The sequence below is a fragment of the Zonotrichia leucophrys genome, chromosome 2 (genome assembly GCF_028769735.1).
Source record: "Zonotrichia leucophrys gambelii isolate GWCS_2022_RI chromosome 2, RI_Zleu_2.0, whole genome shotgun sequence".
NCBI lineage: Eukaryota > Metazoa > Chordata > Aves > Passeriformes > Passerellidae > Zonotrichia > Zonotrichia leucophrys.
The window spans coordinates 67,628,518-67,643,253 of NC_088171.1; the positions used below are offsets into that span (position 1 = coordinate 67,628,518).

General features: G+C 45.3%; 1 protein-coding gene across 6 annotated transcripts in view; it reads right to left on the minus strand.

The window, feature by feature from the left end:
- Positions 1-14,736, minus strand: part of RREB1 (ras responsive element binding protein 1) — a 122,782-nt gene that overhangs the window by 98,837 nt on the left and 9,209 nt on the right. Inside the window, exon 1 of one of the 6 annotated variants that reach the window (XM_064705319.1) lies at positions 2,425-2,499. The exons of the other annotated variants lie outside the window; for them this stretch is intronic. The gene's annotated coding sequence lies outside the window, so the exon portion shown is untranslated. Of the gene's footprint in view, positions 1-2,424; positions 2,500-14,736 lie in introns of those variants that run through there. 6 annotated transcript variants of the gene reach the window in all.

Sequence of the window (14,736 nt, forward strand, 5' to 3'; positions counted from 1 at the left end):
CTGGAGACTTTTTTCTCTGCTCAAAAAAAATCCTCAGCACCAAAGAAGCGTTTTTTACCTACAATAACCACAGTGGAAAGCTAAATATTTAAGGATTCAAGTTTTATCAATTTCAACACACTCTCACAAAGGGGTCTGCTCTTGTGGCCTGTTGCAAGCTGAGTGTTTAAAGCAGAACGGAGACTGAGGTGTCACTCAGATACTTTAGTGCTTTACAACCTTCCCACACCGGCTCGCAGACACCTACAGTGCTGAGAGCAAACTGACAGCAGTCCAGCTGCCCAGCTCGCCCGTATGGCCACTGGGCAAAGGACTGCAAGGCCCTACAAAACCACACTGCTGCTTGACTCGTGCATAAAAGGGCATCCAGGTGTGCTGTGAAGGAGTGCCAGGCACAACACACCCTGCTGAGAACTGCACTGAGGTGATGAGAGCTGTACAAAGGTACAACAAAGCAGCTCTTGGGCGAGATCTGTAGATTTCCACATCACAATATAAACACTTTTCTATAGCCTTCCACTCGTCTTTCACAGCATGCTCAGCTTTGGCAAAATAAAAAGGAAAAAAAAAAAAAGGCAGATCACCTTTAGACCTTCAGAAACAGTGACTGGTGCTGTCCTGCAAACTAAAGCCTCCAGCAAGCTTGTCCATCTGGGCTGGACAGGTTCACTCACGACTACAACCATGGTAGCTCTGTTGAGTCAGACTAACATTACTAAAAACCTACCTTAACGTTCATTAAGATGCAGGTTAGCACATTAACTGGTCTTGCACAGCCACAAACACAGCTTTGGACATGGTAGGCTGTACCTTAAGGAGCATCAAGAGAGCTGCTTTTTTTTTTTTTTTTAATTGTATTCGGCTAACTCAGTTGACCTCAAACAATTGAGACACACACCCTTTTTGCCTGTCAGGACAGGGTCCTTCTCTGTCTTGCACTGCTGGGACAGGAGAAGTGAAATATGTATGGAGGTGATTCACATACAACCCATCCTTCACTTACTCCTAATAGGGGGTGGAGGGGAGGGAAGCATATGGGTGAAAAGCCGCAGCTGTTCCAAGGCTGTTCCAACTTTACAGCACAGGATTTATGGAAAACAAAACAAGAGGAGCAGAAAAATAGGATTTGAACATTACTGACCTAAAAGAATCATTGTAAATACCTCCTGCTCTGTGCAAGGGCTACCCTGGGCTCCATCTGCCTTCAAGGCCGAGAAAGGAAACATTAAACTTGAACAGCAGCCAGAATTCACTGCTTCCTAACACGCTTAGATGGGGCAGTCTCTACCTGTGGCAGAGCACAGGGAGGGCACTGCCCAAGCCTTGCTACTGCTCTGCGCTTGGCACTGTCCCTGCGAGTGCCAGCCAGAGCTGGCCAAGGGGCAAACACAGCTCTGCCCCGCAGGGCTGCCCCTGCCCCGCATCCGCAACCTGCTCCGAGCTGGGATGGGATCACTTCCCTGCACCCCAGCAGCCGGCTCTGGCAATTTTGGCAGAGGCACAAGCTCCAGAGGGCTCTGGCACAGCTGGCGAGAGAGGTGCGGGTACCAGCGGGGCAGGAACACGCTCCTGCACAGGACAGCCTTCCAGACAAACAGAGATGCAGGCACATCCCCCTGGCATCACCGCCAAAACTCCCCGTAGCCGTGCCCAGGGGAGCCAGGCCTCCCTGCCACGAGGGCCAGGGAGCAGCAGCGGCTGCAGCAGGGCCGGCCCTTCCCTCCCTTCCCCCGCGCAGCCGCCCCCACCCTCCAGGAGCTCTATCGCAAATCCCCAGGCCGCGCCGACTGCCAGCTGACAGAACTGTTTAGTCAGCAACCAGGCAGAGAGGAGCGGCCGCCCCCCTCCATCCTTCCCGGCTCCTTCCCGTGGTACCTTCCCCGCCGCCAGCAGCGCCGGGGAAAGAAACATTCTCGTGCTCCCCAAGCCCTCCCCAAAACGGTGAATACGCGAAGTATTCACATTTCCGAAAAGTTTGTCGAGCTTTGCACGTAAGCTGAAGGATCCGGGTTGTTGTTTGGCTTCTTTTTTTTTTCCCACCCCTCCCCTCGGTGCTTTGTATAGCCCTCTTTCACCACCCTGCCCCATCCCCCAGGCGAGAGCAGATCCAGAAGCGCCGTGCTGCTGCTGCTGCTGGAGGAACTTCCTCCATTTGCTGTGAGAACATCGCTCCGGCGGCCCCGCGCCCCGCGCCGCCCCGCAGAGGAAGTGCAACATAATAGCCAGGCCCCAGGTGCCAAGGTTAGCCTGTCCTTTTCCTCTCCCCGGGATGATATCCACTCCTTTCAATACCAGCCTCCCCAAGAACAAGGCCTTTAAAGCTGCGTGTTAAAGTTATGAACAACAGCAGCAACAACAACAACAAAAAACAAAGCTGAAACTTGCTCAAGCACCACCACACGGCCTTTGCACACCAGAACTTACACGATTCAGAAAGGTCGAACACTGCTGATGAAGAGAAAAGTCTGTTTTCACCCGTGCACTAAAAAGCTGAACAACTTTGCCCGTACTTTTCTCAGTCAGAGCAGCAGCCCAGCCCGTGCCAGCGAGGCAGCAGTGCCACCAGCGCATGGAACTGCCTGTGCTGGCCTTCTCTGCTCGCCCAGGGCACATGTAACAACCACAGCAATACAAATGTCTCGGCTAAAAGGAAAACCGCATCTCAGGCCAGGCTGGAATAATGAAAACCCTGGGCAAAAGGCATGGATTTAGTCTACAAGGAAGATGGAGATCGGCACCCAAACCCTGTTTCTCAGAGAATTGAGTACACAGTTTCCATTCCCTATTCTGACAACATCTGCAAAACTGAAGGCACAAAGTAATTTTTACAAAATAGGTTTAAATGGAAAGTCTCACAGTGTCTTATTATACTTTTCCCTTTTCAGTTTGCTTGCCTGGTATAAAAGCATGCATCTGCTTCCTCCAAAATGCAAAAACTCAATGTTGAGGGAAGTTCCTATGCTGGCTCATCTCGCAAAATCCTCTGCTTTTCCAGGTGGAACAAGGGGAGATTAAAAGGTGTAACTATGCCCTAGGTGTTATGATGTAATCAATAATTTATGCAGAAACAAAATGTCCCATACTGACATCCCTGTAACAAAGCATTTATTTGGCTTATACAAAAGTGTTTCATGGCAGAAAAAGCAAAGTTTCTCCTTTACTCCTCTCCTACCCATAACAAAATACATGCATGCATTCTTTTTTGCCTTTCCTCCCAGCTGGGTATCCATGCAACTGGCTCCAATTAATTTGATTACTAAACTGCAGAACTGAGGAAAGTGAAGAGTTAGCAACCTGTCTCAGTTTATGAGAGACACTCCTGTTACTGTGAACATAAGGAGTTACTGAAAGGAAAAAAACCAACCCTACAGTCTCCAAATAACTAAGCAATGGTGAGGGCTGAAATTCACTAGAACAGAATGACTGAAGTTCAGAACCCCTTAATTCTCTCTTCCACGTTTCAGTGCTAAAACCTCACATTCTACACAAGCTGCCTTCTGCCAAGAGATAGACAGCTGCAACACATAGACACAAAAAGGAGGTGTCTTTTGGCTGGGGTTTCAGATTTCTACATGCTGCCCCATTTTATACGCTACTCCCCCAAACAGTTACAAAAAAAAAAAAAATAAAACCTGCAGAAATCTAAAAGCAAGTGGGACTATTGTAACCGAAGATAGTACTGATAGAGCCTGTATTAAATGTGCAGATGCCATAAGGCCCTTTCACAGTCCATGTTCCTCTGCAACAAGACAATTTTCTTGGAAATGTGGTGTCACAGTCTTTGTACTTACTTGGCTTTTAGCATATGTTTAGTTTCACATCTTATAATAGAAGCCTGGGCATTCCAACAAAACCTACATCAGTCTTCACTCTTATTTTCCTTAAGCTGGTATTTCTGGGCTGTGATGGATACTCTGCCCCCAGCTACTCAAACTGACTTCTTTCACAAAAGAGACACCAACACTGGCAAAGCTGCACCAGATTTGTACCAGTCCAGTCAGAACAAAACCTGGACCACAATCTTACATGATGAAACATGATTTCCTTACACAATATCAAGCATGATTAAGAAAGATACTCTCTCAAGATAGAAATTAATTTGGAAACAGAAAGAACAGCTAAAAGGGACCTGATTTACAGAATTTTTACACAGCTAATGCAGTAACAAGATTTGCATCAAGAGAAAAAACAAGGAATGTGTGATAAGGTGGGAAGATGCAGCCAAAACTCTCAAGCCTCTTGATAAAAACAGCACATAGTTTTGCGCTGCTTGCACTGAGGGTCAACATCTCTACAGAAGCTCTTCCCTTCCTTCTGCTGCTCATTTCCATATCAGGGAAAGCCTATGATTGCCTCCCCTCTACTGATCAAAACAAAAGTTGGCGAGGTAGGATTGTTCAAAGACACAAAAAATTGAAGAAGATTGGCTACTCAGAACGTTTTAGAGATAAGGCTTTCAGTGAAACCCCACAAACACTTGTATCAGCATCTCAGAAGATTACAACAGCAGGAGTGAACTGCTAGAGGTGAGGGGGTAAACAAATTACAAAAAAACCCCAAACAACCAAACCTCTTCAAGCTGGTTTTACCACTTCTTCATCCTATGATGCCAAATGCCCATTTAAGTTGCCAGGGAATCCATTCTGAAGTCACTAATTCAATGTCATTATGAATTTTTTTAATTACCAATGCAAAGACACCAGAAAAGGGAAAGCTGTGAGGAAATACCTAAATATCAAAAGACTCTTAAAAAATGCATCTTCAAAGAGATAAAAAACATCAAGAACAGATCTCCATTGAGATGTTTCCCTTTGCATTGTTTGCAGTCACATACCTGGAAGAATACTTGCCTTGAAGTGGTGGAGGGAAGATGCTTGAATACAAGTGGTGTTAAACACAACCTTTAAAGGCAAACACCACAATGTACCTGAAACACAGAGGCAAGTGGGAAAAGGAAAAGGGGAGGGGGAAAGTGGTTCTATTAACATAAGCCTGCCACTCTTACAGTTACTGGAATCACAGCAGAGACACCCATGAACTGACAGCAGCCACGGAGGGGATGCTCATTCTCACCTTCAAGTAGGCCGAGGGCAGCTAAGAACCTACATGTTAAAAATGAAGCATCTTTTAAAAAGTGCAAAATGGTTGTGCTGGTTTTTCAACACCACAACTCTGAGACAAAGATGCTAAGCCCAACATACACAGCAGATGCAGCTCCTATAGGCAAGGACAGATACAACAGACATTGCTCATCACCCCCCACCCATGGAGCAAACTTGAATTAGGCTCTGTCTGCAGGAATTCATTAACCTAGCAGCACTGATTCCAGGATCAAGGATCCATCCTACCAGGCAATGCATCTTCTTGCATCCAGGTTTGATTCAAGGACCTTGCAAAGATAAACTGGCAAAAAGGCATTCCACTTGATTCTTCATCCTGGCCCTTGCTTCACAAGGAAGACATGATGGCTCTGATGGTTTGAGCAATGGTCTTTTTAATAACGGTTGCCTGGGCTTTTAAAATCTGTTCTACCTGCACTGCAATCAGAAGTCCTGTCATCCTCTGTTCTTCTCCCACCTCCTTCTTCCAGCACAACTACATCACCTGCACAGTAAGTCTGCTAAGAGGACTGACTGAGCCAAAACTGAACTTTGAAAAGACAGAGGGACAAATACAAAAAGTTCCTATCAGCTTTCTGGCCTAGCACTTTAGGGCATACCTTTAAGGTATTTAAAATATTTATTATTTTGAATACATACCCCAAGAAAACAAGCAGTCAAGAAAACACTTCTAATTAAAGGAACATAAACATGCCCTCCCGCTTACACATACACAATGACTTTATTTTATGTTTATTTTTAGGTTTTCCTGATCTAACACCCAAGAGCAGAGAGACACCTGCAAAGCATGTACCATGCTAGGGCTTCATTCCTTGCTCCTCAAGTGACCTTTATGATATGAAATTTAAATTTCAGCCACTAAATGCATAGAGCAGCAGCAGAACAATACAAGAGGAGCTTTGAATTCAACAATCAGACCTACAACCACAACCTGATAGTTTAAAAGAATAGCCCCTGTCCCCTTTCTCCAAACACATATGCTTGCTACTTTCAAATACCATATAATTCACCAAGCCTACAGAGCTCAGTATTAAGTGTTGAACAGCTTATTTAGAATAGTTTTACACACAGCAACCTTCAAAGATTTTCATCATAAATCAGAACTACCTGATGAACAGGGCTTGTTTCTCCTAAGACCACTACATTTCATCAGGCTAAGTACATGGAGTAAGTAACCCAGATAAAACTGAGTTCCCACTGTGGAAGGCTTTCCCTCCCAGGTTTCAAATCACTAGCGTCACCCTTGCAACTAAGTTCCCAATTCAGGCACCTTGGAATAAAGTTTTCAACAGCTAAACACAAATCAAGCAGTACACATCATTTGGTGGGCAGGTTAAGGTAGAGCTTTAAAAGGCAAGGTTCCTTTTTAGGCCATGTCAGCAGTGAAGAATGTGCAGCACACAGAGGAAGAAAGGGGTTAGCATGACCTGATCCAAACCTCTCCTTCCTCACTCTCCACAAACGGCTGCATTTCGGCAGCCTTGTAAGCACTGATTTGTAAAGCAATCTAACCAAGTAAATACCAGCACTATGCCTAGCACTGAAGCAAAATTGTTTCCTTTGCAAAAAATAAAATCTCAAAGTCCACCAACATAGATCACTTGGTCCTACAGGTGGGCAAGTGGGTTCACAACTAGCAAATATAAAAAGGGGGATGCAGAAACAGTAGAATTACGGAATATTACTTCAGAATTGCTAATTTTACTTCAGTCAGCTCAAAACAATTCCTCTGATACTGGCCAAGAATAAACTGATGGCTGAGTCCTAGTCATCATCCCAAATCATCAGGCAAGCATAGGAAATGGGCAAACTTTAATGTGGGTAATATCTCTCCATTTAAGTGGAACCTAAAGAAACACCCAGAGCGAGCAAGGACAAATGTCCCTTGTCTCTGGTAAGTTGTATTCGCCAAGGTTTCAGATACACAGGGCATGCTTCAGGCTGCCATTTGTAGGGAGGAAGCAGGGGGGCATATTAAGTGGGGGGATACAGGGACATTGCTCATGGAAACCAGCAGTATATCTGGGAAGGAAAACAGCAAGAAAAGCACCATTTAAACAGGCAGTTCTCAAGCAATCAGGATGGAAGCAACTGAGCCAGACCTACAAACAACCTCACCAATCATCATCTTCTGACTGTGACTTGCCAACATGGAGAAAGTTTCACAAAAAAGCTGCTGCAGAATCGTGGCAGCACCTGGAAATCTTTAAAGTCTGTCCAAGTATGTCTTACAGCAATAAATATCTAGGCAAATAAAGTATTTTTGGCATGTGCCTGTGATAGATGTTAACAAGGCAAACCAAAGCTTTTAAAAGCATTGACCAACGTTGTAATCAGAAGTATGAAACAATTTCTGCATAATAATGGATACTCAGATTAGGACTCCAACCTGGGAGGAAAGCCACAGAGGTGATACAGCAGGGGTCCAGAAAATCCTGAAAGGTGTGGAGACAGTTGGTAGCAAATTAATACCTGCTACTTCCCTTAGTACAAGTCTTAAATGGTGTTAAGTGAAAGCATAAAATGAGAGATTCAGAAAATCAATTGTTCAGCTCCTCACCAACAGAGCATGCAGTTAAACAGCAAAACTCACCATCACAACATACCAAGAGCCAGTACAGGGTCGAAAAGCCACTGGACAAGCCCACAAAAAAAGGATCTTTGAAACTAAATACTCCAACTACACAAATACCCCTTGGCTCAAGGGATTCCAGAAGCATGTTGCTGGTAGGCTACATTAGGAAAGCACCACTAATAGGTGCCCTCTTGCCATACTCTCTTTTGATAAATGCACATTGACCAGCATCTTGGGCATGGCAAGCTTTGGGTCTGACTTGGTACTTAGACACAATCAGGATTCCCACTGGTTTTCAGCAGGCAAAAAACCAAAAAACACAGCATGACCTACTCCACAGAATTTAGCACAGAACTAAAGCACCTCCTGCAACAGATCCAGAGGCATTTCTGTCAGCTTGAGGAAGCATTCTCTGCTCTGAATCCAAGCTTCACTGGAGAAGCAGGTACCAGGAACTGCTCATTCCAGGACAGGGCAGTCCTGAGGAAATGTCACCAGAGCCACAGCTTCAACATGATTCAGGTCAGGGTGATTTCAGAGGTTACTGTACCAGGGCTGTCATCCCTGTCTGACGGCCAGTGGTTACTGTGCTTGCAGCAGAGACACGTACAACTCCAGAGATGCCCATAATTGAAGTTTTAACTACCTACCACTCACTTCAATTCAAACACAGCAAACTCTGAAGTACTCTGCTTTGGAGGAGACACATCCACCCTTGTGCCTCCTCTGCAACATAAGTCCAAGTCCTTCATCCAGGGCCAGACCAACAGGACAAGAAACCTTTGGAAAAAAATTAAAATCTTTTTCTGTATCAAACATCTTCCTGAGGTTCTCACCCAGGCAGTGAACACGGGCATGCTTAGTTCCAGGCCTTCCGATAGGGACAGTCGTTAGCAGCTCATTTGTGGACCACCTCCACCAGAAGAGCCCAGCACAGAGCCAGGCCTCTTGTTGGTCCTGCCACAGGCCATATTAACTTGTCGCCTTCAATATGCATCCAGCAGAGTTCAGGTCATGGATTTGTTGGAAGTTCATCACTTATTCAGGCTTTTGTGTGAGAGGTCATTGCTGTCAAACTGTCTGCTTTCACAAGCACAAAAGCTCATGTTAAAATGTAAATACTTACAGGTGTTCCACTAGGCACTCAAGATGAAAGTCAGAGCAAATATATTAGTCCTAGCCATATTTTACAATGCTAGTAGTACTAGAATGTCATCTGTTTGTGAACCCAGGTTTTTATGTGGGTTCATCTGCCTAGACAGGAAGCATGATCTAATGGTGGAGACACAGGACAGGATTAACAGCACTTGGGCTCTTTTTCTGCATCTCTTACTGTCTCCCTGTGTGACCTTCAGTAAAGAAATTCTTCATGCCACTGTCCCAGTTGAAAAGAATGTGACTAGATGCTTACTTGGCCATGTATGAGGCCATGACCCTATGTCATTTTTCCTAATTACTACAATAATTCTGCAATGATACTGAAAAGTTAATCCATCTGATAAAGTTAACCTGAGTTAACAAAAAGCAAGAGCCTTATAAAAGAACACGACACCCTCCTCCCTCAATGCCTGTGTTTCACTGTTTGTTTTTCGAGACGGAATCTCTGCAACTTATTATTACATCGCCCTTGATGGAGACAGCATTTTGCAAATTCAGCTTTGCAAGAAGCCTGGGTAGGCTGGCTCACCCCTGTCGCCTAGATTTACGTGCTGCTTACCACTTTGCAAGCCATTCAAAGCATGACTTCTGTGTTGGGATAACACCACAAGGCCAGCACAGGACTATGCTGGCATGGGCCGACTGGGAGAATCAACTCCCCAGCTGTGGGAAGAAGCAAAGCCGGCAGAGGCTGCAATCACCACGTCACCCTGGAATCCAGTTTCATGTCCAGTCCAACCTCGTTCTGTGACTGAGCTGCACAGTTCTGGAAAAGCTGGTATCCTCTTCCCTCAGCACTTCCAGCTACACGTCATATTCCCTTGTGACTTCTGGAAACTGCTATGTTAGCTACTAAACTGGAAAAAGCATCTTTGGCCTGCAAGGAACTCACATTCATCCAGTTCAGTACCTATGACAGGGGTAATTTTGCACTGTGCATCCCACATCATGGAAGTCATGAGAGAATCCCCTCCCACCCTTAACAATGCAGAGGCATCTCCATCAGGGAACCTGGTTATCAGCACACCAGGAAAGGCAGCTTTGGTAAACCTCATGGGTGACACCTCTCTGACTCCACTCATGGAGTGCTGCCTGTCTGGAACAAGCAAGGGGAGTGGAAGGAAGCTGTGAACAACTGTGCTCTTCTGATGTGCATTCCCTTCCTCTGCTCAGGCACGCGCAGGAGGCCAAGCAAGCACACATGACATGCTCCCTGCAGGATGCCACATCCTGCCGTATTTCATACAGCATCCCAAGGCAAGCCAGATACTTTTCAAACACAGTATGATCTTTGACAGTATGATCTGTCACAGTGTGAGAGGTTCCCAGAGACAACATAGGGGACAAAGGAGGGAACAGCACTGACAGATTTATCCAACAGCGACAAACTGTTCCTAGCCACACTTCTCTTAAAAGGAAGAAACCCAAGCAAACAGACACACCGCAGCCACATGCAAGTTTTACAATGGATATTCCTTCTGCTCTTTGCTTTTGGTAACTTGTTTTAGTTTTATGAATTTCTCGTAACTCTCACTCACCCAAACACTTCCCATTCCTACAGAAAGTAGAGGTCTGTTTAGAAGAGGGGGGGGGTGAAAAAAAGAACTGTGGAAGTGGTTTTATGTACTGCTTAACCCCCTCAAGCTGCTCCCAGCCCTGCTCCCCATCACCCTCCACACACGGTGCTGCGTTTTAAGGAGCGCTGGTTATGCTGACATCAGTGAGGCTCCGGGGGCCATCTAGGCAGCTGTTCCTGCTCCTGTGTGTGGCCAGGAGCCAAATCACTCTGCCTTTTTGGTGGTGTTCCCTCCTGCCGGCTACCCCCACTCCCGCCCACACGTCTGCAGGGTGGGGCAAGGTGGCCACTGGCAGCCTCAGCGAAGAAACTCAAGTGGAAAAAAAGACTGGCAGCTTTCACTTCCAGCCTATGGTCAGAAATGCTCAGTGATTTTTGACAGCGTGCTGTGGATTCAAAGAACTGCAGCTTCTCTTCCCGGAGAGCCAAAGACCAAGTTGCCCTTAGGACTTTGTCATCTAGAGAAGAAAAACACGTGCTCTGCCTTTCCTGTCCCCACGTGCAGGGGCAGCCCAACATCATGGAAACCACTCTTTACAGCTGTTCCCCTTTTAAAGCAGACCCATCCATGGAGGCAGCAATTTTCCAGCCAAATGATGATAGCAGAGGAGCAGAAAGCTCATCCAGGTCGACCCAAGTGCACAGGATGGGTGCAAGAGATCTTCCAGGTGCAGAAAAAGGGGCCAGAGGAGCGCTTTTTCTTCCCTCTGCTGCTCCCAGTGTGAGGGCAGGAGAGGTGTGCCAGGGCACCTCTCAGCCCAGCCTGTCCCGTGCAGGGAATTTTGGGTAGCAGGCTCTCTGCAGCCAGTAATCCCAGCGGCAGGGAGCGTCCCTGTGCTGAGCCACAGCCAGATCCAGGCAGTGAAAAGGTGACAGCCAAGCCAACTTCACATACACCCTCAGAGCCTGCAGCTCAGACCCCATGTCAAGATTAGGAAAGTATGCGCACACAGAGAGCACATGAGCTGCTGGAGTACTTTCATTTAACTCTTGCACACACTGTGTATTGAAGAAGTTTGGGTTCACGGCCACGTTTTTGGCTGCTTCTCTTCAAAACCGGCTCTTCTCAGGCTGCAAGAGCTGGGGCAATTCCTTGGGCTGAGCAATGCTTCCTGAAGAAGTTGGTGAGGTGAGTTTGGAGATGTGGCTCACACGGGTTAAAGATTCTGGCTTGTGTCACCAATACTTTTTCTTAAAGTTTAAGGCAGGCTCCAATCCCAAAACACTTTCCCTAACTTTTGCCCATGCCAGTATTTTGACTTTAAAGGAACAACCTGCTTAAGTAGAATTGTATCTGTGTTAAAGTGTCTGCAGGATCACTGCTTGGCTCGATCTAGACTTGCTGCTGACATATGCACATACACACACACACACACACACAACCCCCCAGCAAATTCAGAAAATACCTTGAGAGCTATCAGGGTAAGACAAAAAAAAAAAAAAAAAGGATGAAGATGGTAACCCCCACCAAAGCATGTTTAAAATTTACATGTGTGTATGTTGGAGGACGATTCACCAGGGCAGGAAAAATAAGAGATGCCTGAGGGCTATGGCTGGAAGCACAAGGTCCCTAATACTCAAGTTTATCTGGGCAAAGGGGAGTCCCAAAAGCAAACAGGTTTGTACACCACCAGCACCAGAAACACTGATAATTCTGGGAGTCATGCTTTTAGTTTTATCACTTCTAAAGAATAAGAATTTAGGTACTGTAATGTCAGCAATACTATAATGCAAAGAAACACTCCTTCAGCCACGAAAACAAACTCAGTTCCTTACTTCTCTGTACTGAGCACAAAAGCAGCACATAGAAACACAAGTTTCTCTGGAACAAACCAGTCAAATTCATTCAAATCTTCCCGAAGCACAACAGGGCAGAACCCATTCCTGTTCCCAGAGCTTATTACAGTAACATGACTAAACATGCTCAGCAGTCCAATGTGATAGGCTGCATCCATTTGCTGATGCCAGAGGAAGATGCGTGTCTCTCCTACATGGCACTGCTCTCACAGGCTGCTTTTCAAAAGATGTTTTGAAAAGCGACCTGCTGCGTACATTCTTAACAAGTCATAGTATCACCGGCTGTACAAGTGTTTGACCTCTACTTGTTATGCACTGTGGACAAAAATCTGACATCAGCTTATTCCAACCTTAGTAACACCAAACTGCTTCTGCAAAGCTGGCTGGAACAGACTACAGCAACGCACCGATAAACTCCCAGACAGACCCCTGGAGTGCTGAAAGTGCAACTAGTTTAGTGCATGAGCCCATGTGTTTTAAATTTGGGTTGGATTAATCCAAGTAAGTAACCTGATTAAAATGGGAGTCTTCTCTGGAGGTCTAATTTATAGATGTTTCCATTACTCCATATGCTCTTATGCTGTATAAACATAATGAATGATACATACATCACTTTTGGGATGATTTAAGAATTCAGTTTAAAACTACAATAGAAGTCATTCAAGGCATCAAAATTAAATTACTTTGTGAATGGTAACAGCCAGCAAATGCTCTTCATTTCAGTCTTGGGAAGGTGACATACTGAGGGGGTGACATCTTTCTATTCCCAGTTTCTCCTTCTAATTTTCTAATTTCAGAACCCTGACATTTGTCCCTTTTATGTACAGACCTAAAGCAAAAAGGAGAGAGAAGGATGTGATTTGACTGGTGGTTTAGAACACATATTAAAGCTAGAGACGTATTTGCTTCTGAACCAAACAACCAGAGGCAGACTCCTGAACATGTGTATATACTTGCACCTACACCACCTAGAAAAGAAATCAGTAAATAATCTGCCCCTCACGTGCAAAACAGGCATTTATGAGAGCTGCCCAAATGCTGCTTTGCAACCAAAGCTGTCTATTTATAAGGAGACACCTCAGCAGGAGCAGTGCAGGTTCCCAGCATGCCACTACCTTGGTATCTGGAAAGGCTCCACTATGGGGTAAGAAGATAGTTATAATTAAACATTTATACTGAGGTAGTGCTGTGCAGGTCGGTTCCACAGTGTGTTAGGTGGCTTTTCAAAACTCAGTAATTGAATGCTGATCCCTGCCCCGAAGAGTTTACAGAGTAGGAAATCAAAGCATAACACTTGGCATCTGTATACCAGGAATTAAACAAAGACCACCACCAGTTCATTTCCTGGGTCTTTGGACTAGGCAGCTCACATAAACATCCACTACCAGAAATACTGGAAATTTTAAAATCAGCAGTCTGGACCTTCCTAATCCACATCTGTGCAGCTCTGTTTGAATTAGTAGCTGGGACAGTAACTCCAGCATGCAATTTGCACATGCTGCTGGCATCTTCTTGTCCAGGGTAGATTATTTTTGGCCCAAATACTTTTTAGCAATCATTTTGAAAAGACAGCGAGCACACAAACGGAAACATTTACTGCAAGTCAGTGGATTCAGGCCGTGCAAGCGCAGGAGAAGCTGCCAATGCACGAGGTCCAAAGTCAGGCAGCAGCAGATTCTTCTGTCCTGAATCTCCAGGACAAGCCCAGGGAGGCATCAGCACACCCACAAGGCAGTGCTAGCGCACACCATGGCCACGTGCAGGCCTGTGGCCCATGCGGCGTTGCAATGCCACTAACCCACATCTCTTCCTATGGAGACTTGGTTACGCAATGGTGCAAATACAAACTCTGGCCCCAAACACACAGGGGCCATCTCTGTCCCAAATCCATCCTCGGGGAGAATTCTCTGCATTCCCCTTTTCCTGCAGGGAAGGACAGCCTGGGAAGGACAAGTCCTACTCACCAGACTGAATACGTTCAAGAAAGTAAAAGCACAACCTCTAGGATTTAAAAGAAGGACACAGCAGTGGCCAGAGCTGCAATGATGCCCAAAACCTGGATGGAAGAATTTAGCCAAAATAGACTATTATACTGCAAATTCCATTTGCTGTTTATCAAACAAGCTCCTAAAACAGATGCACTGACTTTGTAACTACACCTGTAGGAATTTCAAACACCAAAAAAATACAAAGATGCTATTAGTATTTCAGTTTTTTAAAGTTTCCTGGCATCTTTCATGCTATGAATTCTCAAGAGCTTTCAGCTGTACATACCCCACATAAAATCTTAGTCCAGAGAAGCCTGAAAGAAATTTGCTGTTGATTCAAATGAAGACACGTTTTCCACTTCTATCTGCTATTTACGTATCTATTGATTTTTTAAACATGAAACAGCAACTGTAACGGGGCATGATCAGTGTTCACCTTATCTACTTACTTATTCTGTGAACACCTCAACTTTCATTTGTTGCCCTTTGAGCATTTAAAATGAGTAACCTTACTATTTATTT